We start from the raw sequence: 12,250 nt of genomic DNA, 5'->3' as shown, positions 1-12,250 counted from the left end.
AGTAAATATTAAATATTCAACAATTGATATAACACTGATATCTCTTTAATTTTTATATGCTAGAAACATTGACATGCAGATGACATGTGTCTCCTTTGGCCTGTCATTGCTCCTAGACATGTTTATTGTGCTCACTTTAGAGACAAGGAGCCAGAGAACCCTAAAGAGGCTAAGTACTTTTGTCTCAAAGCTAGAACAGGAGAAGGCTTGGCTGTTATTCTCCTCTTAATTGCAAACCCATGCTCTTCCTTCAACTTTATTTTGCTTTTAGTTTGAAAAGAAGAAAAGGGAAGAGAACTGACATTTAATAAGCAAATTTGGACCTAATGCTGTACTTAGTATTTTCACCTTCATTAGTTAATTTAATCTCAACAACAATGCAAGTTAGATGTTTTGTTCTGACTTCATGGATTGGGAAACTGAAGCCTAGACAGGTTTGATAAATTGTCAAAAGTCACACATTTTATAAGTAGTGAAGCTGGAATCTATACACATGGTTTTGACAATAGCAGACGGTGCTTAATAAAAGGCAAAAATTGGATCTCAAGTGCAAGGCATTAAATTTATGATTAAGAACTTGATGATCATACGTGACTTCACTGTGAGATACTTACAAGCTATTTTATGCTTTTAAGAAGTCATTACCTGGGAACCTCAACCCATAAAGTTGCCAACTGGCAATGTTTTATAAACAGTATTTAGTGGGTTACTCAGGAATTTACCTTTCTTGTTAGAATAAAGTACCCAGAAGGCTGTTTTTACCTCAGGAGTGATAACCCACTGGTGTTGGAGACTTGAGAGCTCTGCCATAAGTCCAGAGCTTGTTAATATTATAATATATTCAGAATTATCCGTAAAACAATGTCACACTAACTTGAATTTTAAAATGCTTCTGGCTCATCAGTGGTTCTTTAGGGGTGGGGGTCAGGGTCAAGAGGGGTAGAATTATAAAAGGACGTGAGGAAACTTTTGGGGGTGATGGATAGGGTCACTGTCTTGATTGTGGTGATGTTTTGGGCGTATACATCTGTTAAAGTTATCAAATTGTACACTCTGTGCAATTTATTGTACATGAATTGTACTTCAGAAATGCTGTTAAAAATGATTTCTGGGGTGGAAGAGAGATGGGTAGAGTTAAAACTACAGCACTATTAGATTGGTGCAAAAGTAATGGCAAAAACAGCAATTACTTTCACACCAACCTAACAGAATGACACGTCCTCTGCATTCAATTTTCTCAACTCTGATGAGCAGCCATTTCTGGAATACTATTGTTTGTGCGGATACAAACTATTGAATATATAAGACTTGAGAAACAAATAATGTTAACAATGAACATAGTCAAATTAATAATACAAACTTATTCTAACAGTAAAATTAGATTAAAGTTAGTGTTGTTTTTTTTCGTCAATACTGTAGACTTGTTTTCTATATTAGTTACCTACTCACTTGTTTATGAGTTGACTGGGGAGTAATCTAATCCAAGCTGGGCTTAGCTGGGTTGCTCTGGGATCTTGGCAGAACTCACTCATGTGTATGTAGATTGTCTACAGGCTCTGCTCCTGTGTGGGCTTGGCTGGGGAAGCTTAACTAGGGCATTTCTCCTCCAGATGTCGCTCCTGAAATGCTGAGCATGACCCTGTGGGCAGAAGTAGAACAAAGCCAGCCCAATAACACAAATGATTTTCAAGATTTTGCTTGTGTAATGTTTGTTAATATCCCATTGGCTAAAGTAAGTCACATGGACAAGCATAGGCATGGGAATGATGCCCTCCCACAGTTAGTGGGCGCTGAAAGTTATGTTTCAAAGGATAATTGGAGTAAATAATAAAATCCATCATATTTGCCTTATTATTATTATTATCTTTGGGGAAAAAACACGTTTCAAAAACTAAAAGCTATTTTAAAAAAGGTTAGACAACTCTTTTTTTGTAAAATGAGAGTTTTGTATCTTAAAATGGCTTTTTTATTTCCTCACATACATGTGCAGTTAATGTTTAAAATGAATGCCATGGAATACAAAATCTGTGATGCTACCTGAGATACATAAAATGTTATCAAAAGGAGAGAGTTCTAATATTTTAATATGATTAAAAACTGCACATGCAAAAAATACACACTTTTGCATAATGCTTTGCACAGTCAGCCTACTTTTACAAGAATGTAAGCTAAAAAGGATGGCAGTCGCCTCAATCCTGTTGACAGTGTATGCCTTGCCCCCAGCATTGTTGGTAGTACACAGTCCAAACTTCAAATATGTGTTGGATGACTGAATTTATAAAATATGAAAAAAAAAATCTGCCTGCCTCATTGGAAGCTTTCATGAAGTGAAGAACTTTTCTAGTTACATGGAGCCAAATTTGATCTAATTGTTGGAATGCTATCCAAAAATGGAAAGCAGACTTGAGGACAACAATAAGAAAATCAGTAGGTTATTTGAAAGTCAAATCAAGGATAGTGATGGTATGTTATCTTGAATTCTATGCTGAACTATAAAGCAACAGGGATATCTAGTACCCTTAAAGCAAGTTTTACAGATTTATCCACTGTATAATAAATTTTTAATGTTCTTTGACAAAGTCGTCAATGTGAGCTATTTGACCCAAGGTGACGAGACCACTAATGGTTAGTATACTAGGATTGCAGTTCTGTTTAAAGCATCTCAGTTGCGGTGCTGGAATGTCTGCTGTTAATAACTAGCTGAGATTATATCCAGCCTCTTGCATGTATTAGATATTGTGGTATGTTTGCATAATATTTCCAAATGTTCTCTGTTACAAGTGTCTCTTTTATTTGTTCTTCATAGCAAAATGAGAGAGACATGGAAGATATTTTATCCCCATTCTACAGATGAGGAAATTCAACCTTATTTGGTTTATAGTCATTAGCAGGTAAACGACACAGACAACACTGGGGCCAGTTGTCCTAATTGTCAGGCCTGTGTTTTAAGTTGTATCATATTGCTACCAAAAAGGGTTGATAAGGGAATTGAAAAGATTTAAATAATTGAAATCTCATAGGCATTGAAGCAATGTTGGTTTTGCTAACATAGATGTGTCGTAGTTTATTCAAAACGCTTCTTCTTGTAAATCCAAACATTTGTAAGATTTCCCCCATTTAGATGTGAATCATTTTATAAAATGAAGATTCCTCTTTCAATTTATAAACTGAAAATTTATCAATAGGGAAGATTATCTATTGAATCATATTTTTTTGTAAATCTGAGACCAAGGAATATGATTCTACTTTCCCTCTCAAAATAAGGTATTCCTGCATTGTTTTTTAGTACTTTTTACAAGTCAGTATCTTCTTATTAATGAAAATACTTAAGGCACGAGAATCATAAAAGTGAGTGGCAATCCAGTTACTGTACACAGATTCTGGTATTTTCTATTCTACTTTTATAGATAACTATAGATTCACATACAGTTGTAAGAAATAGAAATTACAGATGCCCTGCATCCAGTGTCTTCCAGGGTATTCAATTGTAACACAGTATCACAACCAGAAATTTAACATTGAAACAATTCACCTACCTTATTCAGATTTCACCAGTTTTACATGGAATCATTTGTATGTGTTTGTGTGTGAGTGTATGTGTTTGTATTTAGTTCTGTGTCATTTTATTATATGTGTAGTTTTGTGGAGTAACTGCCAAGGTCAAGAACAATTTCATGACAAGAATCCCTCTCTCCACTTCTTTTTTTTTTTTCAGATGGAGTTTTGCTATTGTCGCCCAGGCTGGAGTGCAGTGGCGCAATCTTGGCTCACTGCAACCTCTGCCTCCAGGGTTCAAGCGATTCTCCTTTGTCAGCCTCCCAAGTAGCCAGGATTACAGGTGCCTGCCGCCACGCCCAGCTAACTTTTAAAAAATTTTTTATTTATTTTTTGTATTTTTAGTACAGACGGGGTTTCGTTATGTTGGGTAGGCTGGTCACTAACTCCTGGCCTCAGGTGATCTGCTGGCCTCAGCCTCCCAAAGTGCTGGGATTACAGGTGTGAGCCACAGCGCCGGGCCCTCTGTTCTCCACTTCCATAATTCTGTCATTTCAAGAACATCATATAAATGGAATAATATAGTAAGTAGTTTTTGAAGTTGACTTTTCCACTAAACATCGTTTCCTTGAGATTCATCCAAGTTGATATGTGCCTATGTCAATAGTTAATTGCTGAGTTGTATTCTATCCATTCATTTTTATCTCCAGTTTCGTCCTCTGTAAATTGTATGAAATGGGCTGTCAGGACTTGCAGGTCTCGAGGGCTAAGATGATTTGTCTGAGCAAATGGTGATGCACCCCAAAAGAGCCAACAGACTTGGGTAAATGTGAGCAGCTATAAACCTTAGAATGAGGGCATGTGCCACCTGAGTGTTTGAATGTCTTCCCAGTGGTGTAACTATCATTTTCGAATATGAAGGATGAAGAATAACAGCTTTCAGGAAGTGTTTAAAGGATTAAAAGTGTTTAAAGTACTAAAGTTCATTATGAAATATCCTCAGAAAAATCTGTGGAACTACTAAATTTTCATCACTCCAATAAAAAAATTAAAATATAATTATGAATCCAAAAGTGTAGGTGTTGAAGACATTATCTCAGGGTCGGTTTTCAAACTATCCTTCAGTGTCCTTAGGGGTCTGCCACATACCTCCCCTGATTTTCCTCTTCATCATCCCTCCCCAAACAGGAGTAAGGCTGGGATCATTAGTTTTCCTTTGAGGAAGGAGTTCTGTGGCTGAAAAGAAATTTCAAAACATCGAATCTGTCACCTAAACATTATATAATTGTAACTGTTTTATTAAATGAGCACCCAATGACTCAACTGTCTGCTCAAACTCATTTTTATGGAGCCAGTCCTTTCCTTCTACTTGGATGACATCTAGGCCAAGTTTCATGACCTGCCTCTTAGAAACTCCAGCCTAAATCTCCGAATCTCACTCTTTTCTCGTTCTTTCTCTCTCTTTCCTTTTCTTCATTTTTTTTTTAGACGGAGTCTCCCTCTGTTGCCCAGCCTGGAGTGCAGTGGAGCGATCTCTGCCCACTGCAAGCTCCAGCCCAAGGCAAGCTCCGCCTCCCGGGTTCACGCCATTCTCCTGCCTCAGCCTCTAGAGTAGCTGGGACTACCGGCATCCACCACCACGCTCGGCTAATTTTTTGTATTTTTAGTAGAGATGGGGTTTCATCGTGTTAGCCAGGATGCCTTCGATTTCCTGACCTCGTGATCCACCCGCCCCGGCCTCCCAAAGTGCTGGGATTATAAGAGTGAGCCACCACGCCCGGCCTAATCTCACTCTTTTCTAACATTGGAATGAAAGAAGCATTAAGAGTATGCATAACTGGGCCGGGTGCGGTGGCTCAAACCTGTAATCCCAGCACTTTGGGAGGCCGAGACGGGCGGATCACAAGGTCAGGAGATCGAGACCATCCTGGCTAACACGGTGAAACCCCGTCTCTACTAAAAATACAAAAAACTAGCCGGGCGAGGTGGCGGGCGCCTGTAGTCCCGGCTACTCGGTAGGCTGAGCCAGGAGAATGGCGGGAACCCGGAAGGCGGAGCTTGCAGTGAGCTGAGATCCGGCCACTGCACTCCAGCCTGGGTGACAGAGCGAGACTCCGTCTCAAAAAAAAAAAAAAAAAAAAGGTATGCATAATTGGTTTTTGTTTACCTCATCTGAAAATCCTGTGTGTTATTTCTCACCTCACTTTGGACCCTGGAGGCGTTAGCACCTAGTGTTTTCAGACCTCAACAAAAATGGAAACTGAAATAGATACATTATATTATCCTGTTTTATAACAAAGATAACCTAGCATATAATTGTCCCTGAATAAATGGATAGCTCCAGCCAAAGTGAATTTTTTGAAACCTATCAAGGATCCACACATATTCTTCTAATGACTGAGAAGTTGTATATCATATGTTTTTGTTTTGTTTTCAAGGATCTCAACATGATTTTATTATCAGTAAGATTACATTCAACGCTTTGTTACAAAAAAAAGAAACCACTTATTATCTTTTTTATTTTTCACAAGTACCGACTCGTTTGGGAAGGAATCATATATGTTCCCATTTGAGATCTATGGAGGAGATCCGCATCCCTGTGTTCCAGCCTTATATCCTTCATTCTTCCCTTATTTCACTTTATGTTAATAGTTCATGCTATCAAATTTTTGTGACACATTTAAAGAAATGGCATCATTCACATTTTACACATGTGAATATTGAGGAAAAGAGCATTCTAAGTATGTCTCTAAAATTGTCCTAAGTAAATTTATTGTTTTGTTTTTCACGTCCTATATTTACCCCTTTCTTAACAGTTCCATAAGCTCTATGTTTAACACACACGAATGTATACATACACTTGCACATGTATCCACACATGCACACAGCTATATAAAACATATTACTACTTCAATTGAATGTTCATTGCACCCGAAGTGTTATATATGATGTAATAGTGTCTCAAGCTTACAGAATTTAGAACATTTTACAGTATCAGAGAGTTACATAGGGAAGAGATTTGGGGAACAATGTGAAACTGATCATGAGTGTTCCTTACACAGGCTTAAGGATGTTCGAACTTCAGTGTTCAGCCTTCCTTAAGTAAGTGCCCAACTTCTTGGGGCATATATTTTAAGTAAAGATAATATCCTTGGTCACATAGTCTCTTTCTTATTCTTACTTGCTCTTATTTCCTCATTTATATATCTTTTATAAATTATATATATTTTGTGAGCAATATGAGTAATTTCTTTTCTGGAACAATTAATCATATAAATAAACATACGTTTTAAAAAATCAATATTTCTACTTTCTGAAAACGTTCTCACTTGCCGAGTTTTCTAGGTTAAATTAGGTTCCTTGGAGAATACAGCTTATATTTTTGCTCCTATTCATTTATCTCTCTATATCTATTTATTGCTCAGTGACTGGAGGTATAAAAACTAAGGTTCAGAAAAAATGAATGATCTGTGCTTACAATCCATTTTTTCAACTTGTCTTCTGTTAAGGGTTGATGCACATGGTAGAAGTATGTGGCTTTTCTTCAATTCTTCAATTTTCGCGTAGATATTCATTAGCTCGACTCTATAAATAAGTTAGCCTACCAAGACCAAGATGCTGTGAATGACAGCTCTGCTCCTCTGATTACTAGATCCACTTAAATGATCTCACGTATACTTTTAAAATTAGTATCTGTGACATTTTTGAAGGGAGCAAGGAAACATACTAATTACCTTCACTTCTAAGTTTATAGGTAAAATGAAAACTATCTCATTAATCCAGAGTGAGACATGGCCCTGGGTTGACGATATAAGGTGAGAAACTGAGATTAGTTTTGAAAACAAGTCACATGCAATTTTACTATGTTGGTGTTGGTTCGCTTGTTAGGTTTTCTCTGCTTACTCAATTGTCAGGGATCTTCATTCTGAATGAGGATAAGAACTTGACAGTGTTTGCATTCATTGTGTGACAATGGGGTAATCTCATGTGAGTATAGTGAATCCCTTTCTCAATCATGTAGGAGGGAGTGCGAAAGACTCCCACTGTGTAGATAGTTGGTGTCTGTCAGTGGATTTTCTGGGCAAAATGTCTTTTCTTCTGACATCTGTTACTTCCCAATAATGGGAATACTTTGACTACCTTCCTGGGTTGTGCAAGTAATAAAAGAGCAAATATTATTGTAAATTTTGCTACCTCTTAGTATCTAGGTTATCTTTGCAAAAATTGTATTTGGAACTATATATACCTCAGAGAAAGAGGAGGGCCTTGTTTGTACTCATTATGGCATTACTTTGGTATTATTATTTTTACTTATATACCTCTCTTCTCCATAAGAATACATACCCCTTAAAGACAGTCTTGTCTTTTTAATGATTTTTTTTCTCCAATGCCTTGCAGAGTGTCAAAACACAGTAGACATAAAAAAATAAGTTTTTAAACTGAGAAGTGTGAAAGAAGAATGATAGAAAGTGTTTTTCTATTTAACTACCTAGAGTTTATAAAACTCCTTGATCACTTATATTCAGGAGTCATCATTACCAGTATTGTTGTTTTCATCACTGTTGTCATCTTTGTCATCATCTCACTTCCCATTTATTGGTCTCTAATTAAGTACCAGTCTCTCTGTTAAGCAAGTTTTATACATAACCTCATTTAATCCACACAACAGTCTTATGAGATACGGACCTCAGCTCCATTTTAAAAGTGAAGAAACTGAGGTATGGAGAAGGCAAGCAATTTGTCACAGCTGAACAAGTAGCAGAATCATGATTTAAACTGTGTACTTGTCTTATTTTAGGTTCAAACTCTTATCTACCTTGTGCTTGTGGTAAAAGTTACTTTTCCCCTTCCCCCCACCAGTCTTCTTGATTGTACAATAAAGTTTTTGTTAGTGTTTTAATTGCTTTAATCCCATCTCCTGCTATCTGCTTACCTACATGCCTCCTTGGATGTATGCTATTGAAAAGAAAAAAAAAAAATCTGAGTTAGGTTAATTAAAGGAATAAAAGTATGTGTGTGTATATATATATACAATCCTAGATATGGAGATTCATTTCATTCTAGGTGGCTCTCAACTCAGGCTACATGTCAGAATTGCTTAATAAGTTTTTGAAAACTGCAGATTCCCAGGCTCTGTCCAAAAACTGCTGAGTCAGAATCCCTTAGGAGAGATTCTGGCGTCTCATTAAAACAAAAACAAATGCCATGCTGTATTTCTTATGTGCAACCTGGTTAGCAAATCAGGGCTTAGGTCTGTGAGACAGTGACTTGAAGAAGTGATTTCTCCCTGAGCACTGGACCATCAATGTGAGTGCCTTGGGCAATGGTGGTGGTGCCTTGAGCAATGGATGCCTGGACAGTGCCCAGATTTTTCCTAGTTATTTTTTTCAATAAATATTTATTGAGTATCTACTATGTGCCATACAATGTGCAAGAGCTTACACTTCTGCAAGTGTAAAAACAGGAAATAATTCAACCAATATAGCTATTTAATTTTTCTTTATAATTAAAATTTTGAAGTATATCCACTTTGTTCACAACATGCTCAGCTCTAATGTCTTAGTTCGGTGCCCAGTTTGTAGGTTTCGTAGAGTAAGGGATTTAGAGAAGTCAGTGCAAGAGAGAAAGGCATAAAACTGCACACACACACACACACACACACACAAATAAAACGGAGAACACACTAAATCATTAATACAAGCTACTCATAATTTATTATTTATGAGAAAAATGAGAGAACATTTAGACCACAATTTAAATAAATTCACATAAGAACAAAGGAGTTATGACTATGATTCTCTTGCTCATTGCATATTCTACATCTTCATATTTATCCTCAAAGTAAATAATTATCTTTGTGTCCCCAGGTCTCATCCAAGCATAAATTCTTGGTAACTGTGCTTATCAGGTTTGACTTTGACATCTGACTGTTCTCACAGGTGTCTTTATAGATTTTTTAAATCTGTTCTAGTGTCTAGTATCTGTGTGTTATAATCACATTCCTTTTTTTCTCCCCTACTACCACTCTGACCTTGCCTCCCCAGCTCACCACCCCCAGCACTTGGCCACTCCTACTCTACACCACTTCATTCTGTCTTTTGACTCCTTTACTGCTAAAAAAAAGTAAGAAAAGATACCCTGTGGCAGGTAACATTTTCCCCCTTGCTCTTCCTGCAGCTCACCACTAAGCCCCATATCTACATGAAATGGGCTTCTTCCCTTTTTTCAGTAATGTTCTGGCATCTGTACTTCTTACATTAGCTCCAGGCCTTGGCGAGCAACTGTATTTTAGGGATTTCATTTTCTGAATATTTTCAAATACATTTGAATAAAATAAAATTTAAAACACAAATATGGTAGTTTCCTCTAAAATAGTATTAAAAATGTCTCCAAAGGATCATAGAACCTTAAGAATTATGTTTATGCAGTTGTCTTGACAAGTCCACAAATCTTTGTATTCTGTCTCTTTAGGAAAATGGAAAAATAAATAGAATGGGGTCAAGCAAGCTAGTGAATAGTCAAGGATTCATTTTAAAAGTTCTAATTTGGACCTCATTCAAGTTAAGAAGGAATATTAATTATATTTTACATTCTCAATCTTAAGAACTAAATTAAAACTGAACTTCCATGTTTTTAGTGAGATTATTTTCGCATTGTGTCTGAAAACATGTTCTTTATTCAGTTAGTCTGACATCTACTACATGCTTTTGGATATAATTATAAAAGTAAAAAATAAATAATCACTATTCTAGTGGTGTCTAGCATAGGAGATGGATGTGACTGTTAAAGTCTGGAGGGTTAAAAAGAAGAAATATATACAATTTAAAGTATTTTTATTTCTGAATAGTTAATAGTATGTGCCTGTTTTGTTTTGGAAAAGGAATACTTGAGTCCATCCATAGTTGTTTTGTTTCTATTAATGAAAATCATTGCAAATGAAAGGAAGAAATATGCCCTTTTGAATTAGGCACTAATAATTTTGTTTTATTATGTAAAATCTCTGACCAATTAGTCAGAATATAAGGTATTTTTTAATTAATGAATTTGGCCTCTTAACCTTGGATGAAGTGGCATGAGTTTTAGAGGATAGTTTCACACCAGAAACCAGTATTTTCTGAGTCCAGACTTTTACTAATAGTTTGCCTTTGTCTAAATATAGTAATATAGAGATACTCTGTTCATATTTACACATTTCTCTAAGAAATTGTTGACTTGAAACCTGCACAATAACTGTTTATGGGTCATGCTTTTTTGCACTCTTTCATTTCAAATTGCTCCAGTTCTTATACACTTCCTTGTATGTTTCTTCTGGAAATACTGTCAAATCACTTCCTTTTCACAGCTTCTAAAATGCAATTTGATTTGTCATCTTGATTCTTCTGTTGATCATATATTTATTCAATTAAGTGTAAAGGCTGAATATAAACTGGGTCTCCTAATACTCTCTATGACATTTCAGAGGGGCTAAAAAAAATCCGTGAGCTATTTATATTTAGATTTGAATACAAGTCCAAATTCCCGTAGGCACTCAGATTTCACATTTTCCTCAAGTAATAAATTTCCAGTAGCTGTATGGGAGTTTAGGATCAATTTAGCTACACTAGCTTGTTAGAAATAATGCATACCAAAATGATAAAAATTCAAATTATGATGCCAGTACTGTCTCTAGACTTATATCCTGTTGTTAGAATTTTCTCAGAAAATAGGTCCAGCTGAGTTTGAGGTGAAATATTTGTTCACCTCTTGTCCTTTAATATTTTACTCCAGTTTTACTCTCAAGTAGATTCAGGATGCATTTTTTGCTAACACCCTGAAAGAGACTTGAATAATTACCTTGTTCAGCTTCTTATTTGAAGGTAAGGAAACTGGAGGCTTAGGGAGGCACAGCTGTTTAGGATAGAGGCCATTGTCTATATTGTGCCCTTACTCTACTGAAAATATTCAGCTAAAGAGTATGAGGCTCTATAAACATGAGGTAAGAGTATTCTCATTCAACAGAGACCTTTCTAGTTTAAGTAAGAACATTACCGAGATGGAAAGTGTTGGAAATATCTGAAAATGCTTATGAGAGTGTGGTTAGTAGTGCATTCAGCATAATTTTAATATGGAAGACACATTCTTTTTTTCCTAAGATTCTTTTAAGACTATATTTCACCTTTAAAATTATCACAGAAGTTAATAGAAATATTTTCTTCCTTTAACTGAGAATATATACTCAGTTCGACCAGAAAATTGATTGTGAGCAGGCAGTGTTACATAGGTGAAAAAAGTAGTTTTTCTGACATTACCTATCTTTTGATTAATTTCATAACTTTTTATCAGAATATTCTATTGCACGTATGGTTTTGTGTGTATATGATATACAGTTGATACTCATTATTTGTGTTATGCACTATAAAATTGTATAAACACTGAATTAGCAAATACTTGACCATTTCTCCTAAAGGAGATATAGGAGTTAAGTTCTTGTGAGCCTCTGGTCACAATAATTTTGTGAAACAATCAATATATAACATTGTTTTATGTGTATTTCTATTTAAGGCAACTTTAATATATATTTTTGATTTATTACCAGTGAACTTACAACCAATGGCACTATAACTCATGCCTGAACGAAGCTTATCTAACATATGTGCTTTCTCCATAAGTCACATCACAGTCTTGCTCTTAGCAACGCTTGACAGTACTTCAGCATTATACTTCTGAGCCAATTTAAAAAAGAAAATTACCAACAAAAGCACAAAATGCAAAAAAC

At 35.9% G+C, this 12,250-nt stretch overlaps 1 protein-coding gene across 1 annotated transcript in view; it reads left to right on the top strand.

The window, feature by feature from the left end:
* KCNH8 (potassium voltage-gated channel subfamily H member 8) overlaps nt 1-12,250 on the top strand; it is a 401,018-nt gene that overhangs the window by 15,861 nt on the left and 372,907 nt on the right.

Source organism: Rhinopithecus bieti, unplaced genomic scaffold (assembly GCF_001698545.2).
Source record: "Rhinopithecus bieti isolate Rb0 unplaced genomic scaffold, ASM169854v2 scaffold_20170, whole genome shotgun sequence".
Classification (NCBI taxonomy): Eukaryota; Metazoa; Chordata; class Mammalia; order Primates; family Cercopithecidae; genus Rhinopithecus; species Rhinopithecus bieti.
This window is presented reverse-complemented; position numbering and strand designations above follow the sequence as displayed.